This window comes from Moschus berezovskii, chromosome X (genome assembly GCF_049115385.1).
Source record: "Moschus berezovskii isolate FMDL1 chromosome X, NW_MosBer_1.0, whole genome shotgun sequence".
Classification (NCBI taxonomy): domain Eukaryota; kingdom Metazoa; phylum Chordata; class Mammalia; order Artiodactyla; family Moschidae; genus Moschus; species Moschus berezovskii.
The window spans coordinates 138,260,506-138,275,702 of NC_142488.1; the positions used below are offsets into that span (position 1 = coordinate 138,260,506).

Sequence of the window (15,197 nt, forward strand, 5' to 3'; positions counted from 1 at the left end):
TGAGGTGGCCAAAGTATTGGAGTTTTAGCTTTAGCATCAGTCCTACCAATGAACAACCAGGACTGATCTCCTTTAGAACGGACTGGTTGGATCTCCTTTCAGTCCAAGGGACTCTCAACAGTCTTCTCCAGCACCACAGTTCAAAATCATCAATTCTTCAGCGACCAATTTTCTTCACAATCCAACCCTCACATCCATACATGACCACGGGAAAAACTAAAGCCTTGACTAGACAGACCTTGGTTGGCAAAGTAATGTCTCTGCTTTTTAATATGTTATCCAGGTTGGTCATAACTTTCCTTACAAGGAGTAAGCGTCTCTTAATTTCACGGCTGCAATCAGCATCCACTGTGATTTTGGAGCCCCCCAAAATAAAGTCTGACACTGTTTTCACTGTTTCCCCATCTATTTCCCATGAAATGATGGGACCAGATGCCATGATCTTTGTTTTCTGAATGTTGAGTTTCAAGCCAACCTTTTCACTCTCCTCTTTCACTTTCATCAAGAGGCTTTTGAGTTCCTCTTCACTTTCTGCCATAAAGGTGGTGTCATCTGCATATCTGAAGTTATTGATATTTCTCCCAGCAATCTTGATTCCAGCTTGTGCTTCTTCCAGCCCAGCATTCCTCATGATGTACTCTGCATATAAGTTATATAAGCAGGGTGACAATATACAACCTTGACGTACTCCTTTTCCTATTTGGAACAAGTCTGTTGTTCCATGTCCAGTTCTAACTGTTGCTTCCTGACCTGTGTACAGATTTCTCAAGAGGCAGGTCAGGTGGTCTTGGATTCCCATCTCTTTCAGAATGTTCCACAGTTTATTGTGATCCACACAGTCAAAGGCTTTGGTATAGTCAATGAAGCAGAAATAGATGTTTTTCTGGAACTCTCTTGCTTTCTCCATGATCCAGCGGATGTTGGCAATTTGATCTCTGGTGCCTCTGCCTTTTCTAAAACCTGCTTGAACATCTGGGAGTTCACGGTTCACGTATTGCTGAAGCCTGGCTTGGAGAATTTTGAGCATGACTTTACTAGCGTGTGAGATGAGTGTAATTGTACAGTAGTTTGAGCATTCTTTGGCATTGCCTTTCTTTGGGATTGGAATGAAAACTGACCTATTCCAGTCCTGTGGCCACTGCTGAGTTTTAAAAATTTGCTGGCATATTGAGTGCAGCACTTTCACAGCATCATCTTTTAGGATTTGAAATAGCTCAACTGGAATTCCATCACCTCCAATAGCTTTGTTCATAGTGATGCTTCCTAAGGCCCACTTGACTTCACATTCCAAGATGTCTGGCTCTAGGTGAGTGATCTCGCCATCATGATTATCTTGGTCATTAAGATCTTTTTTGTACAGTTCTTCTGTGTATTCTTACCACCTCTTCTTAATATCTTCTGCTTCTGTTAGGTCCATACCATTTCTGTCCTTTATTGAGCTCATCTTTGCATGAAATATTCCCTTGGTATCTCTAATTTTCTTGAAGAGATCTCTTATATTTCCCACTCTGTTGTTTTCCTCTATTTCTTTGCCTTGATTACTGAGGAAGGCTTTCTTATCTCTCCTTGATATTCTTTGGAACTCTGCATTCAGATGCTTATATCTTTCCTTTCTCCTTTGCTTTTCACTTCTCTTCTTTTCACAGCTATTTGTAAGGCCTCCTCAGACAGCCATTTTGCTTTTTCACATTTCTTTTCCATGGGGATGGTCTTGGTCCCTGTCTCCTGTACGATGTCATGAACCTCCGTCCAGAGTTCATCAGGCACTCTATCAGATCTAGTCCCTTAAATCTATTTCTCACTTCCACTATATAGTCATAAGGGATTTGATTTAGCTCATATCTGAATGGTCTAGTGGTTTTCCCTACGCCTAACAAAATCTTAATTCATTTACAATCTCTTGTTTCTTGTTTCCTCAAACCCCCCTGCGAACAGGTGGGTGGCAGTGGGTGCAACTGAGGGGCTCTGGAGAGGCTACTCTTTGGTATCTCCCAAAGGCACTCTCTGCTGAGCCCCTGTAGCTGTTACCCGAGCCAGTGGGGGTTTTTCTGTCCTTAATCTTCTTTGTGCCAAGGACCAGGCCAGTGAAAACTGTGAGCACAGGTCAGGTATTTAGCAGATTTTCTGGCATGCTATGAAGGGGATTCCTTGGCACGTTTTTTCCCACTGCTTTTTCTTCCTGTCCTTCATCTCTCTCTCCCGAGACTCAAGCCCAGCCAAAACCCAGGATGCCTGGCTTCAGAACCTAATGAAGCTCAGGCTCTGATGTCTCACTGCAAAAATTCAGTGAGAGACAAAGAGATAGGTAAGAGGTGCATTTGTTAGGATTCAGAGAGAAGCACATTTTTGCAGGGTGTGGTCCATTGCAGAGGGCAAGGGCTTGGGCCAAGGAATGTGGCCTGGCTAGGTTTGGGGAGCAGAGTGAATTCATATGCTAATGAGTGGGAGGATCATCCAAACCATTGGGGAACCACCTACTCCTCCTTCTTTTGACACTGCCTTGGAGCTGTCCTGCCACCTCTGGGTGTGTTATTTGGTTTACAGATTGGGAATTAAGGTTTACTTGAATTTGACTTGTCATCTTGGACCCAAGTTATTTTAATTGGTTTCTGTTATTCCCTGCTATGTCATTCTTTCAAAGGTTGTGCCTTTCCCCCTTCCCTCCTGTTGCATACTCTTTCCTGAGCCCTGTCCAGGCCCACAATATCGCCTCTACAATCTTCTGGAGGGACAACCAGAAAATAGCTGGCCCTTGGGAGGGAAATACTGTATAATATCAAATCCCTCTAGATTTCAGGCCTTCATCTTCCATGTTTCCTACAACATCAGCTTCTCTCAATGAACCTGCTAGGCCGGGAAACAGGCACACAGTGCCTGCTAGAAGTCTATCAGTTGGCATCCCTTCAAAGGCAATTGGGCTTCCAGGGATAGTGTTTGCCATTTTGGGAGCTAGCCCTGCAGGCCGTTTGGGCCCAAACCCTTACTACCCTTCTCCTAAGTTACAAACATACCCTTGGATCAAATTTCCACTCCACTTTTATGGAACATCTGGTCTGTTGCCTCTTAACAAATTTGTTCTTAAGCCAATTACTAATTCCTACAATTAGAACTCTGCCCCTTTGGAGACAATGTTGCTCCACCCAGCCAATTATTAAAATACATTAATGCCCCTAACAGGGCCATATAACCCACTCCTTTGTCATTACTTCTGTTGTAATATAAAGTGGGTCTATGACAGTGAAATGTTTACCTGTGGAGACACCTTAACCTGCTCTTATGGAAGACTAAGGGAGGAAATCAGTGACTAACAATCCCTTAGAGTAAGAGGACAAGGCTTATGACGGTTTCACTGTTTCCCAGTCTCAGGGCACAGGTTTGGATTGCTTTACATCATGATATCTATTCCCATCTGCAGTGAACAAACTGGCCATGTGTTAAAATTACAACCTCTTAATTCTACCGAGCACTAGTCATGCTGGAGATCTTGGGTATGCCAAACTGTAGTCCAGGGGTCCCAGAAGGTCAACCTGCCTTGACCTGCCTAGGGATCTGGTCCTCAAAATGTTGTCATGCCTCAACCTGCTTGGGGATCCGCCAGACCAGGGGTCCCAGGAGGTCGTCATGCCGCAACCTGTCCAGGGATTCGATCTCTAGGAGGCTGTCATGCCTCAGCCTGCCTGGAGATCTGCATCATGACCCGGGGACACCTGGCTCTCAGGTTGCAACAGTACTGGGTAGGATAAGCTTCAGAAAGACTCACCCCTAAGGAAGTCCATCCATGGAAATTGAAGGCGGCTTATTAGTTTTTTTCTTCTTCTTTTCCTCCCTGTCATGACTGTCTTTCAGATGGGAAATAACCAATCCACTTCCCGGCAGACACCCTTGAGATGCATCCTTGATAACTGGAAGCTATTCGATCCTCTAACTCTAAGGAAAAGTCACTTAAAATTCTTTTTGTGCCACTGTGTGGCCACAGTATCCACTGGGGGATGAGGAACACTGGTCTGCGGATGGGAGTTTAAATTACAATACCATTCTGAAGCTAGAATTATTGTGCAAAAGACAAGGAAAATGGACAGAGATCCCCTATGTCCAAATTTTCTCCTGACTAAGAGATATGAGAAGGCAATGGCAACCCACTCCAGTACTCTTGCCTGGAAAATCCCATGGGCAGAGGAGCCTGGTAGGCTGCAGTCCATGAGGTTGCAAAGAGTCGGACATGACAGAGTGACTTCACTTTCACTTTTCACTTTAAGAGATATAAGAGATATGAAGGAAGTATGGGATTGTTGTATGCCCTAAAAGTGAGCCTACTAGGCAAATGGTGTTAGGCATAGGCAACCAAGAGAAGGAACCCCCCCGTAAAGGCTCACCTCCCACGCCCCTGGAGAGACTGGAGCCTCCCACAACTCCCAAGTTGCCTGGTTTTCCTTCCTTGTATCCAAATGTGCCACCATATCCAGGAGCACCCCCTCCACAAAATCCAGCTCGAGTATGTCCCTTAGTTGAAACTGGAGGAGAATTCGGACCAACCCGGGTCCATAAGCCCTTCTCCCTCTCAGAACTAAGACAGATCAAACAAGACCTGGGAAGCTATACAGATGACCCAGGCAAATATATAGATACATTCCAACATATTACCTTGGCCTTTGACTTGACATGGAAGGACATCATGGCCATATTTACTCAAACTTTATCTGACCTTGAACATACTAGGATCTTAAAGGAAGCCCGAAAGTATGAAACAGGGCTTCACATGTCAAGTGATAAATACCCAGTAGGGGAAACTGCAGTCCCCTCCTCTGATCCTAATTGGAAATAATGATCCTGAGCACATATGGGAAAGAGATCATTTTCTAACCTGTGTGAAGGCAGGACTGAAAGCAGCGCAGCAAAAAGTACTCAGCTATGCCCAGGTCTCAGCAATAACTCAGGAGCCCAATGAGAACCCCATTGCCTTTCTGGAAAGGCTAAAAGAGGTCCTCCAAAAGTTTACCAATCTGGACTTAGACTCTTATGAGGGATAGGTGATTTTAAAGGACAAATTCCTGGCCCAATGTTCATCAGATATCAGAATTAAGTTACAACAGCTACAGCAGGAGGACCCTGCTTCCTCTTTAGATGAGATGGTCCAGACAGCCACCAATACTTTTTATAACAGAGAACAGGAGAAGGAAGCCAATGCCCAGGAGAGGGAGAGAAGGAAAGAGACAAGGCATGTCCAGATAATGGCCACCCTCCAGGGAAGCCCTATGGCAAACCCCGAATCCTTAAAGGACAAGGCATGAGGCAAATGCCTAATCTATAGACAGGTGGGGCACTGGGCCAAAGAGTGTCCAAACTGTGACAAGTCTAAAGTGGCTTGCTACAAATGCCATCAACTGGAACATTGTGCGGCACTTTGCTCTTGGGACCCAAGAGCCTCAAGGTCAAGCACCAACCCTTCCCTCACAATGGTTCAACAGGACTGAAGTGGCCCACTCCAGCCAGCCCGCCTGTCACAGATAACCATCACGGGGCTGGAGCCAAGGGTGCAACTGGATGTGGCAGGTAGGTCTGAGAATTTCTTGGTTGACACGGGGGCTACCTACTCTGTGCTGACCTCCTATTCTGTATCCTTCTCCTCCCAAACCTGTACCATTTTGGGTGCTACAGGAAAAACAACTACTAAAAGATTCACCCTAGCACTTCTTTGTTACTGGGATGGACAAATAATTTCCCACAAGTTTCTGGTGGTCCCTGAGTGTCCAACTCCCTTGTTGGGAAGAGATATACTCACTAAACTGGAGACCACCCTTGTGATGGGAAGCTTTTCAACCCCTAGAGCTCTACAGCTCCTGGTTACCACTGAAGAACCCATTATACCTTCTCTAATAGAGAGGGACCAAAAACTATGGGAGGACAAAATTAACCCCCAGGTGTGGGACTAGGGGACTCCTGGAGGAGCCCACCAAGCTGAACCAGTCATCATTGTCCTCCGAGATCCCACTCGGTTTCCTAACTGGAAACAATATACCCTCAAAAGAGAGGTTCAGGAGGGACTACAGCCTTTAATAAATAAATTCCTTGCTTGTGGGCTACTGGTCCCCACCAATTCACCATGTAACACCCCAATCCTCTCAGTAAAGAAAAAGGATGGAACCTGGTGAATGGTTCAAGATCTCCAGATCATAAATGAAGCTCTAGTCCCCCTCCACCCCACAGTACCCAATTCCTATGTAACCTTGGGAGAAATCCCACCCAGTGCCAAGTGGTTTACAGTCTTGGATCTCAAACATACTTTTTTTTTTTTTTTTGCATACCATTGGCTAAAATTTCCCAATATCTTTTTGCCTTTGAGTAGGAGGCCCCAGGAGAAAAACACCAACAGATGACTTGGACAGTATTATCTCAGGGGTTCAGAGATAGCCCCCACTTGTTTGGACAGGCCCTTAGCCAGGATTTCCTAGATCTGGACCTGAGACCTAATGAAAAAACATTACAATATGTAGATGACCTACGAATCTGCTCTCCAGATGAGAAAAATGCCCAACAACATGCAATTCAGGTTCTAAACTTTTTGACAGAAAAGGGATATAAAGTCTCCCCGTGCTAAGGCACAGATGGTCGAGACAAAGGTCACTTACCTGGGAGTTCAGATTACACACGGGTCCAGGAGGCTGTCCTCTGATCAGGTACAAGGAATCCTCCAGTTGCTGTTCCCCATGACTCGAAAACAATTGCAAACTTTCCTGGGGCTAACTGGGTAGTGTAGAATCTGGATACCCAACTATGGTCTAATTGCCCAGGCCTTATATGAAAGCTTAAAGAGATGGGATGATTCAATCCCACTGATGTCGGGAATTCCTCAAAAGAAGGCAGAAGCTACGCTAAAATAGGCCTTAACTCAGGCACCTGCCTTGAGGTTGCCAAACCCAGAAAAAGCATTCCAACTTTATGTCCATGAAAGAGAGGGAATAGCCTTGGGTGTGTTAACTCAAATGTTGGGATCTGAACCCCAGCCTGTAGCTTACTTATCCAAGAGGCTCAATCCAACCGCCTGAGACTGGCCCTCCTGCCTTTGAAATCTTACAGCTATTGCAATCATGATAGAAGGTGCTTTAAAACTCTCCTTTGGGGGCAAACTATTTTTACCAGCCACCAAGTGAAGCAACTCCCAAATGGGAGAGGCCATTTATGGATGTCTGATCAAAGAATCCTCAGATATTAAGTAGTGCTGATGGAAAATCCATGCCTCACTATGTCCCCTTGTGAGGTTCTTAACCCAGCCACCCTCCTGCCTACCCCCGAGGGCTCTCTCCCCTTTCACTCTTGTCTAGAAACCTTGGACCACTGGACAAAACCCCGAGAGGGATTGTCAGAAGATCCTCTGACCAATCCTGAGGAAATCTGGTACACCAATGGAAGCAGCTTTGTCTTGGATGGAAAAAGAAGAGCTGGGTATGCAGTAGTCTCCAATTTTGAGACCATAGAGGTTAAGCTCCTGCTATCAGGTATTTCAGCCCAATTAGCTGAGCTCATAGCCCTGACTCGAGCTTTACAACTGGGAAAAGGAAAAACAAATAGCCATTTACACTGACTCCAAGTGTGCCTTTCTGGTGCTACATGCACATGCTGCTATTTGGAAAGAAAGGGGCCACTTGACCACCCAAGGGTCCCCAATCAAATATGGTGATCAAATTCTTAGACTCTTGGAGGCAGTCCATCTGCCCACTGAGGTTGCAGTCTCCCACTCTAAAGGACACCAAAAAGGGAACACGGAAGTGGCACAAGGGAACCAAGCAGCTAATCACACAGCTAAGAGAGCAGCATTACAGAACAATGACTCAATAGGGGTTGCCACGCTAGTTCCACAGACGAATTTGCCAGAAACTTCTTCATATACTGAAGGTGAGACTCTTAAAGCTAAGAGTGAGGGCTTTCAAGAAGATCATATGGGGTGGTTGCAAAAGGAGGGACTCCTTTTTCTGCCTGGAAACCTCCAATGGAAGTTGGTTAACTCATTAAATGCTACCACTCATTTAGGGGGAAAGGCCCTCCAAAGATTACTAGAAAGGTCCTTCAGAGAAACAGGCTTCCAAACCACTATAAAGCAACTGGTCTTCTCTTGTCCCCCTTCTAATTAAACAACCCCCAAGGAGCTCAAAGACTCCTGCTGGCCCAGACCTTCCAAAGACGTGGGGCCTACCCAGGAGAGGACTGGCAGATGGACTTCACCCAGATGCCAGTTTCTCAAGGGTATAAATACCTATTAGTCATGATAGATACATTCACAGGATGGATTGAAGGCTTTTCAACCTGGACTGAGAAGGCTGAGGAGATGGTAAAACAAAAAAACTGCTCCATTAAATCATTCCAAGATTTGGTCTGCCCAGGTCATTACAAAGGGACAATGGGACATCGTTTACTTCTAAGGTCACCCAAAGGTCTCTAAAGCATTGGGCATTACTTATTATCCGCATTGTGCCTGGAGGCCTCAGTCTTCAGGAAAAGTAGAAAGACCCAGCCAATTCTTAAAATCAACAATAAAAAGGAGGCTTTACCAATAGCTCTCCTCCCTACCCATATTGCCCCTAAGGAACAGGTTGGTCTTAGTCCTTATGAGATGTTATATGGGAAACCTTTTGTTTATTTCAATGACCTCTTCCTAGATTCAGAGATTCATACCCTCCAGTCTTATACCATGGCCATTGGGCAATGCCAACAGGATATACACTTGTGGGGTGTGAACCAGGACCCAAAAGATTCTAAGGAGTCACCACTATTTGCTCCAGGGACTCAAGTTCTAATTAAAGTCTGGAAATATGGGTCCCCAAAGGCTCAACTCCAGCCCAAATGGAAGGGCCCCTACCCTGTAATACTTTCTACCCCCACAGCAGTCAAGGTACCAGGACATGACTCCTGGATTCACTACTCACAAGTCAACCACGGGAAAAAAAAAAAAAATAGGACTCTCAATATACCTGTGAGCCCCTGGGAGATCTCAGATACCTATTCAGAACTACAAATGAGTGTCATTCTAATAAACATCCCCCAAATCTAGTTTCTGGGAATAAGATTTCTCAGGACAGCTCTAAAGTGCCAACACAGCTTGGTTAGGACTGTACTCCAAAACAGACAGGAGATAGATCTTTTGATCCCTGAACAAGGAGGGACTTGAGCCATCCTGGCGATGGGAATTTGGAATTGGCTAATGCCCCTACTAGTCCTTGTTATGCCATATTGATGCTGCTTATGATTGTTCCATGTATTACCAATTGTCTAATCTGTTTTGTCTGCCCAGGTCAACAAGCTACAAAATGCAGTGCCAGTTCAACAAAGATATAAAACTATAGCCAACCACGAAAAATATCACTCACCCTTAGATGGACACCACTGTAAAGACTGAGACTAACAAGAGTGGGAGGCCCAATGCCCCTGGCCATCCCAGTTCAGCAGGAAGTAGCCAGAAAGACCTCGGCACTCCTATTTCAAAAGAATTGGGCCTCCCATTTCTTGAGGGGGGAATGTTAGGTAGTTAGAATAGGAAACAGGAGTCCAGAATGGCGGTAGCTAAAAGATAAGGAACGAAAAGCCCACGGAAATAGAACAAAGGAAGGTCTGAGGACCAGAGTGAGGACCTCAGCTAGAACAAACAGCACTCCTGGCTAGCCCAATTTACATAGGGCAGGCACAGGGAGAGGAAAAAACATATAAAAAGAGGAGCCAAAGGGCTGGGGGGTCTCTCTCTCCTGCACGCTGGCACACTCCCCCACTCTCTTCTCTTCGTGTCTTTGGGTTGGCATGCCCTCACACCTCGAGGATGGATTTTCCCGTTATTTTTTAAATAAAATAGAGCTGTAACACGTTGCTGTAACACTGATCTGTCTAAAAGCTATAATATGGTCTCTCCAAGACCCGAAAGCTATAACATGGTCTGCCGGAGAGCTATGACACGTGGAGGGCTCTAACATCCATCGCTTCAAATTTTTGTTGGGACAAGAACGAACCGAGGAGAATACACTTGCCTGACAAACCCATCTTTTCTGGAGAAATACCTGATATACTACGTGTTTCAGGGCAACAGAATGAATAGTTCAAGAAAAAAGTCACTATTTGCCTCAATATTAGGAGTCAAAATAAAAGCAAGCATATTAACTCTATTGGAAGTGTCAAATTTTAAATTAATAAGTACTCAAATTATACTTGAAGCCTTTGAAATACTAGTAATTCTGCAGAACATGTTCACATACAAAATATGAAGTGCTAATAAATATCATAAATATAATGACATTTCAACACAAACAAAGCACTTCATGTAATAATTCCTAATCAGAACCAGCTGGTGCAATCTTACAGATGAAAAGACATCAGCATCCAAACAAATGAGCAAATCATTAAATAAATCACCGCATTATTAGCTCACAGACAAGTCCAACAGTTTGAGCAGGCTCACAATTCACAACTTGCTACAAAGCAAATCCATAAGGTAATTGTTAAAGATCTCATTCAGCATTGTAAAAATGTACGGTATATCTCATGCAATATAAAAATACAATTCAAGCTCATTTATTTTCACAGTAAAGCACAACTTTGACCACTCAGATTTTAATGTACGTATGATTTACCTAGTACAACTTTTTAAAAAATTTCCTTTTCTGAACTCTATCCCAAAAGACTTTGGTTGTTTTGGTTTGAGATAAGACCGCAGTATTTGGATTTTATAGGCATGGGAAATTCTTATGCAGATGGTCACTGGACCATACAGTATTTGTGAAATAATGTTCTAGATTGAGAATCATTTTTCAGCAATTGTTTGCTTTGGCAACACATGTACTAAAAACTGGAACAATACAAAAAAAATTAGCATGGCCCCTGCACAAGGATGACAGGCTAATTCATGAAGCATTCTGTATTTTTAGAAACAGACTCATGGACATAGAGAACAGACTCCTGGGTGCCAAGAAGGAGAGCAGGGATAGGGGAGGGATGGATTGGGAGTTTGGGATTAGCAGATGCAAACTATTATATATACAATGGATAAACAATGAGGTCCATGAAACTATATTCAATATTCTGTGATAAAACATAATGGAAAAGTTATGAAAAAGAATATATATGTGTGTATATGTATATATATACACACATATATATGTATAACTGAATCACTTGGCTGTACAGCAGAAATTAACATAAATCAATTATACTTCAATAAAATAATTTTTTTAAATAATCACTTTTCAGTCATCTAGACAAGTTAACTTTCCGATAACTGCTTCTGAATTTAAAGATAGAACTCTGTCATATAAGGGAATGGAAAGATCATTTCCACTCTACCTTTCTAGGTTCTTGGCTGAGACCTCCCTATAATAAAGAGACAGATTAACAGGAGAAAAACAAACAGAATTTTAATAACATTTTTCACTCCTGTATACATGGGAAAGACCCAAGAAAATTGATAATTCCTGAAACAGTCCAAGTCATCATCTTAAATACCATCTCCAGCTAAAGACAAAATAAGATGTTGGGGGCTGTGGGAAGGGAGCCCAGTTATAGGAGGTGAACAAGAAGAGCACAGTAAACAAGAGTAAAGGCTGTTATGCAGATTTAAATCCTTGGCCTCTGCATTAACAAGCGATTCTAGAAATGTAAAGTCCAAGACACCCTTACAAATGGAGATTTTCCTTATAAATGCAAATAGCTCTTACAAAAGGATTGCTTCTACTAAGTTTTCAGAGTTTTTCCTACGTCTGCTGTTTCTTAAAAATAATCAGGCTAAAATAATCCTTATGCCAATGAGGCATATTTGGGGGTGATATTTTGGTCCCACTCACATAAATCTTCTGAGGCAACAGATATGTTAAGATACTGTAAAGGAGTGCCCCTCAAATTTGACTATATAATGGAACCAAATGGGAATATTTAAAATATACCAATAATTGGATCCCTTAATTCAAAATTTGATTTAATTGGTCTGGGATGCATCCTGAGAATTAGAAGTTCTAAAAATTTCCTCAGATGATTTTTATGTGAAACTAAGATTAAGAATTTTTAATATACTTGAAGTGCTTCTCAGGCATTAATACATATTAAAGACCTTGCTAAACAGACTCTAGTTTTGATACAACGATTTAATCTGTGTAGAAACTAACCTTCCAACTGATGACACATTAACTACAAAATACCAAAAAAAAGAAACAAAAACAAAACACAGCTTGATCCTGCCTCCCCTTCACATAATTTCTTGATTTTTAAATGTATTATATTAAAATTTTAGAGATTTAAAAGAAATCTGTGTAGTTTTCTTGTGAAATGACTGATATTATTTTTCAAAGTAAAGACATAAAGTAATGAATAAATCGAGAAAAAGGCTTAAATTAAGCTAGGTATGAGATGCTCCTTGGTTCATTCCTCTTTCTCAGGCTCTCGAACTTTGAAATGATCCTTTGTTATTAGCAAAAATTCCATGGCCACTTGCTCTTTACAGAGTAAGGATGGTTATCATATCATTCCAGCCCCAATATGGTACCCAGGAGACTAAATTTCATACACACACATATTGATGCAGCAATTGTTGTTCAGTCACTGAGTCGTGTGTGACCCCATGGACTGTAGCATGCCTGCTTCCCTGTACTTCACCATCTCCCGGAGATTGCTCAAACATGTCCATTGATGCCATCCAACCATCCCATCCTTTGTTGTGCCCTTCTCTTGCCCTCAGTATTTCACAGCCTCATGGCCTTTTCCAATGAGTCAGCTCTTCACATCAGGTGGCCAAAGTTTTGGAGCTTCAGCATCAGTCCTTCCAATAAATATTCAGGGTTGATTTCCTTTAGGATTGACTGGTTTGATCTCCTTACAGTCCAAGGGACTCTCAAGAGTCTTCTCCAGCAAAAAGCATCAATTCTTCAGTGCTCAGCCTTCTTTATGGTCTAGTTCTCACATCCATACATGACTACTGGAAAAAAAACATAGCTTTGACTATATGGAACTTTGTTGGCAAAATGGTGTCTCTGCTTTTTAATATGCAATCTAGGTCTGTCATAGCTTTTTTCCAAGGAGCAAGCATCTTTTAATTTTGTGGCTGCAGTCACCATCCACAGTAGCAATTGTACTGCTGCTGCTGCTGCTGCTAAGTCGCTTCAGTCTTGTCCAACTCTGTGTGACCCCATAGACAGCAGCCCACCAGGATCCCCCGTCCCTGGGATTCTCCAGGCAAGAATACTGGAGTGGGTTGCCATTTCCTCCTCCAACGCATGAAAGTGAAAAGTGAAGGTGAAGTTGCTCAGTTGTGTCCGACTTTTACTGACACCATGGACTGCAGCCTTCCAGGCTCCTCTGCCCATGGGATTTTCCAGGCAAGAGTACTAGAGTGGGTTGCCATTGCCTTCTCCGAACCCTAGTCCAGGCCAATGCCATCTCTCAGTTCTGTCATTAAAAACACTATCATATACAGAGCACAAAGATCAACTAGGTGGATCATGAAGACAGGTCAAAACTTGGAGAGGTGATCTCTGTGGAGATCTCTTTCACCTCTCTTTCTTCCCTCCCCTCTCCTCCTCCCTTCTCCTTCAACTTTGCTCTAAAGACCTTATTCAAGGACTGGGCTGGAAACCGAAACTCCAATAGAAATCACACCAACTTTCCAGATGAACCAAGTAAAGGAAACTCAGCAAAATAGAGAGCAAGGAAGAAATAAAAGAGATAGAACCAGAAAAACAGAAACCCTTCAGTGCACATGGAGCCACACAAGTCTCAGCATTAACCCTAAAGTATCTGTGCTTAGTACAAGTCCAACGCCATGTAGCAAATGCTAAGAAAATTGAAATTATACTTGAACCACCCATTAAATCTGAGCCTAAACCCTGAAGCAAACATTTAAAATAGTATTTCTACAACTCAGTAATAAGAAAACAAACATTCCAATAAAAACAGCAAAATATTTAAATAAGTGCTTCATGAAAGACATACAAATGGCTGATAAACACATGAAAAGACATTAAACATCATTAATTATCATGGGAGTACAAAGTAAACCACAACAATATACCACTACACAACTTTACAATGGGTAAAACCAAAAAGACCGACAGTGTCAGTAAGGGTGGAGCAGTGGAAAATACTAGTGATCAAATCTCTTTGCATAGCATTTTTAGTGTGGTTTCTTGTTTAGAGTTAAACATACATCTACCATGCAAACTTGCCATTTTATCTTGAAGTGTTTAATTGAAAAAAAAAAAAAAACACCTGAAAACATATAGCCATACAAAGACTGTGCATAAGTATTCACACCAGCTTTATTTTATGACTAAAAACTAAGGGGGTGGGGGGAAGCAATGTCCATCAACAAGTGAAGAGATAAACTACAATTTATGAAGAGAGTGGAATACCACTCAGTAATAAAAAGAAATTATATATGTATACACACACATATATATGGTTTATCCCTTTATATATATTATTATTCCATCTATAAAATGTTCTAAAAAGTATAAACTAATCTACAGTAATAGAAACTGATCTTATGATTACCCAGAGATGGGTATAGAGTGTGGGTGATCAAACTCTTCATTACGTAGACTGTTAGACAATTTCATGGCAGAACATATATAATTTTCTGTTTGCAAATTATGCATCCCTAAATTTGTAAAAAAAAAAAAAATAGTAGCAAATAAAAATGCATATACACACACAAATATACTATTCATACATAACAGGTAAAATATTTGCCAATCCACACTGATTATTATGCACTACATTGTTATAGTTAAGATTGAGATCTCTAGAATTATTTGACCTAGATGAGAAACCAACCATTTATTAGGCGTGTAGCACTGGGCAAGTTAGTTACCCTGTTTGAGTTTCAGGTTCACTGATTACAGAATAGGAATAAAAATTTATCTATAAAAAGCAAACAAAAAGTATCACTGGATTTAATCTAAGTATCACATTTCTTAATATGATGTACAAAGATCTGCATGGCCTTTCCTATCCCTATGTTTTCAGCTTCTTTTATGACCATTTCACATTTTGCCCCAGACACATGCCATGTTCTTTGGTCTTCCTGTATATTATCACATGCTATGGGTAAGTTATCTAAACCACTTAGGACAAGATGTGCAGAAATAAAATATTAGATATCAGGAAGTAACACAGAGCATATATTACATATAACATATTACCTAATAACCTAGTGGGTTTGGAGCAATAGCCTTTAA

General features: G+C 42.0%; 1 non-coding gene across 1 annotated transcript; it reads left to right on the forward strand.

Moving 5' to 3' along the window:
• Positions 1 to 10,791: 10,791 nt before the first annotated feature.
• Positions 10,792 to 10,899, forward strand: LOC129535294 (U6 spliceosomal RNA). The gene has a single exon (XR_008681572.2). It is a non-coding gene; the product is annotated as a U6 spliceosomal RNA (small nuclear RNA).
• Positions 10,900 to 15,197: the final 4,298 nt, after the last annotated feature.